Source organism: Ctenocephalides felis, unplaced genomic scaffold (genome assembly GCF_003426905.1).
Source record: "Ctenocephalides felis isolate EL2017-DRISC unplaced genomic scaffold, ASM342690v1 CF-g0.4_SCAFFOLD_00845, whole genome shotgun sequence".
Taxonomy (NCBI): Eukaryota; Metazoa; Arthropoda; class Insecta; order Siphonaptera; family Pulicidae; genus Ctenocephalides; species Ctenocephalides felis.
In genome coordinates, this window is record NW_020536999.1 from 72,634,809 (window position 1) to 72,638,395 (window position 3,587).

The window sequence follows — 3,587 nt, forward strand, 5'->3', positions numbered from 1 at the left end:
GTCTAGCCTCTGTGTAAGCGCAGAATATATAAAATATCAAGTCGCGATGTAAACTGTTCGTCATGTCCAGGGAATATCGTACGACTCAGATATATATATGTAAGAAAATTCGTTGTTTAGAAATATTCATCGAACTTTTCTATACAAAGTGTGGTCTCTCGGGTGACGCCGAGGGACATTTACGCACTATGCTATTATATATATAGCACCCTGGTTGATCCTGCCAGTAGTATATGCTTGTCTCAAAGATTAAGCCATGCATGTCTCAGTGCAAGCCACATTAAGGTGAAACCGCGAATGGCTCATTACATCAGTTATGGTTCCTTAGATCGTACCCACATTACTTGGATAACTGTGGTAATTCTAGAGCTAATACATGCAAATAGAGTTCCGACCAGAGATGGAAGGAATGCTTTTATTAGATCAAAACCAATCGGTGGCGGGCTTGCCTTGCTCACCGTTTGACTTGGTGACTCTGAATAACTTTGTGCCGATCGCACGGTCTAGTACCGGCGACGCATCTTTCAAATGTCTGCCTTATCAACTGTCGATGGTAGTTTCTGCGACTACCATGGTTGTTACGGGTAACGGGGAATCAGGGTTCGATTCCGGAGAGGGAGCCTGAGAAACGGCTACCACATCCAAGGAAGGCAGCAGGCGCGCAAATTACCCACTCCCGGCACGGGGAGGTAGTGACGAAAAATAACGATACGGGACTCATCCGAGGCCCCGTAATCGGAATGAGTACACTTTAAATCCTTTAACGAGGATCTATTAGAGGGCCAGTCTGGTGCCAGCAGCCGCGGTAATTCCAGCTCTAATAGCGTATATTAAAGTTGTTGCGGTTAAAAAGCTCGTAGTTGAATCTGTGTCCCACACTGTCGGTTCACCGCTCGCGGTGTTCAACTGGCATGTCTGTGGGACGTCCTACCGGTGGGCTTAGCCCGTAAAAAGGCGGCCCAACTCAAAATCCTACCAAGGTGCTCTTCACCGAGTGTCGAGGTGGGCCGGTACGTTTACTTTGAACAAATTAGAGTGCTTAAAGCAGGCTCATTCGCCTGAATATTGTGTGCATGGAATAATGGAATAGGACCTCGGTTCTATTTTGTTGGTTTTCGGAATTCCGAGGTAATGATTAATAGGGACAACTGGGGGCATTCGTATTGCGACGTTAGAGGTGAAATTCTTGGATCGTCGCAAGACGGACAGAAGCGAAAGCATTTGCCAAATGTGTTTTCATCAATCAAGAACGAAAGTTAGAGGTTCGAAGGCGATCAGATACCGCCCTAGTTCTAACATAAACGATGCCAGCTAGCGATCCGCCGAAGTTCCTCCGATGACTCGGCGGGCAGCTTCCGGGAACCAAAGCTTTTGGGTTCCGGGGGAAGTATGGTTGCAAAGCTGAAACTTAAAGGAATTGACGGAAGGGCACTACAAGGAGTGGAGCCTGCGGCTTAATTTGACTCAACACGGGAAACCTCACCAGGTCCAGACACCGGAAGGATTGACAGATTGAGAGCTCTTTCTTGATTCGGTGGGTGGTGGTGCATGGCCGTTCTTAGTTGGTGGAGTGATTTGTCTGGTTAATTCTGATAACGAACGAGACTCTAGCCTGCTAAATAGACGTACTTTCTGGTATCGCAAAGACCCTCCGCTTCGGCTTCGGTCGTTGTTGGTTGTGGTTCTCACTACCGGCGTACAAATATATCTTCTTAGAGGGACAGGCGACATTTAGTCGCACGAAATTGAGCAATAACAGGTCTGTGATGCCCTTAGATGTTCTGGGCCGCACGCGCGCTACACTGAAGAGATCAGCAGGTTTTCCTTGGCCGAAAGGTCCGGGTAATCCGTTGAAGCCTCTTCGTGCTAGGGATTGGGGCTTGCAATTCTTCCCCATGAACGAGGAATTCCTAGTAAGCGCGAGTCATAAGCTTGCGTTGATTATGTCCCTGCCCTTTGTACACACCGCCCGTCGCTACTACCGATTGAATTATTTAGTGAGGTCTTCGGACCGGTGCGCGGCAGCGTTTCGACATTGCCGATGTTGCTGGGAAGATAACCAAACTTGATTATTTAGAGGAAGTAAAAGTCGTAACAAGGTTTCCGTAGGTGAACCTGCGGAAGGATCATTAACGTACATTTACTATTAAGTGAATGAAACGTGTGCTATATGTCGCAATATAATGTTGCAGACTAATGTTGTGCGCTCCCATAGTATAATATACTGTGGGCAAAAGCCTCTGGCAATGATCATTCGTTTCATTAACGTTTGACCGGAGCTAGTCGCAAAATATTGCGCAGTGTGCAAAAGCAGCGTGACGCAGTTTACAACCGCTTAGCGCTCTTATGCATTGTGTGAGAGCACTGCCATGTATATCTGCTCGGTATCGCCAGATGCCTGAGCGAATGACGAAGTTCGTTGTGAAAACGGCGTTCTTTTTGAATATTATACTTTAAACGCATAGCTCAATCAATTCTTTGGGCGCTAGATGAAAGTCTAGTGTTTTAAAGTCGATTGTAGTAAACGCTTGCGTTAGTATTCTATATACTCTGCACATTTTATTCAAATTGTGCGAATTTGAACATTCGCTTCATTGCGTTGTTTTAAGAAAATGAAAAATCAGCGAAAGCAGATTTTTCAATCTCACACACAGTGAAATATTCATATTTCAATTTTGAAACGAGATTTTGTATCTCGGACCGAAACGCGAAAGCTTTACGGTGTACTAATTGTAACCATAATAATCATACTAGTTTCAGAATCGCCCGAGTTATCTTAAACGATTTCGAGGGGATCACGATCGAAACATGTATAATATATATAAAATCACCCTGAACGGTGGATCACTTGGCTCGTGGGTCGATGAAGAACGCAGCTAATTGCGCGTCGACATGTGAACTGCAGGATACATGAACATTGACATTTCGAACGCACATTGCGGTCCTCGGATACTGTTCCCGGACCACCTCTGGCTGAGAGTCGTATAACATTACCAGACTGCCGCTTGCTTTAAACGGCTTGCCGGCGAATGATGGAGTTTCGCGTAAATGCGTGCTCTTAAATAATTCACTCACGTGTGAGCCAGTCCACTTTGCAACATCGGACATTACCGTTCGTTGACGTTCTGTGGGATTACGGCGGGTTGTGTGTCCTAGAGATTTTATATTCTTGCGACCCTCCCGATAACCGGAAACCCGAACTCTTCGAAATGCGGTTTCGTTCCGGCAAATTTGGACGATTCAAAGGTTCCTCGTCGATTTTGTGTGCGCTTGCTTACTAACGTTTGCGAGCACATCATAATCATAATACGACCTCAGAGCAGATGAGATTACCCGCTGAATTTAAGCATATTACTAAGCGGTGGAAAAGAAACTAACTAGGATTCCCTTAGTAGCGGCGAGCGAACAGGGAAGAGCCCAGCACTAAATCCCGCGGCCGGAGACGGACGCTGGGAAATGTAGTGTTAGGGAGGATCCGATTATCTCGGTGCGTTGCGGCGAGTTCAAGTCCATCTTGAATGGGGCCATTTACCCATAGAGGGTGCCAGGCCCGTAGCGACCGTTGCGCGTATCGAGAGGATCTCTCC

At 46.5% G+C, this 3,587-nt stretch overlaps 2 non-coding genes across 2 annotated transcripts; both read left to right on the forward strand.

Moving 5' to 3' along the window:
- Positions 1–207: 207 nt before the first annotated feature.
- On the forward strand, positions 208–2,132 carry LOC113364458. The gene has a single exon (XR_003366156.1). It is a non-coding gene; the product is annotated as a small subunit ribosomal RNA (ribosomal RNA).
- A 696-nt stretch (positions 2,133–2,828) lies between these two features.
- LOC113364493 lies at positions 2,829–2,983 on the forward strand. The gene has a single exon (XR_003366183.1). It is a non-coding gene; the product is annotated as a 5.8S ribosomal RNA (ribosomal RNA).
- The last annotated feature ends 604 nt before the right edge of the window (positions 2,984–3,587 follow it).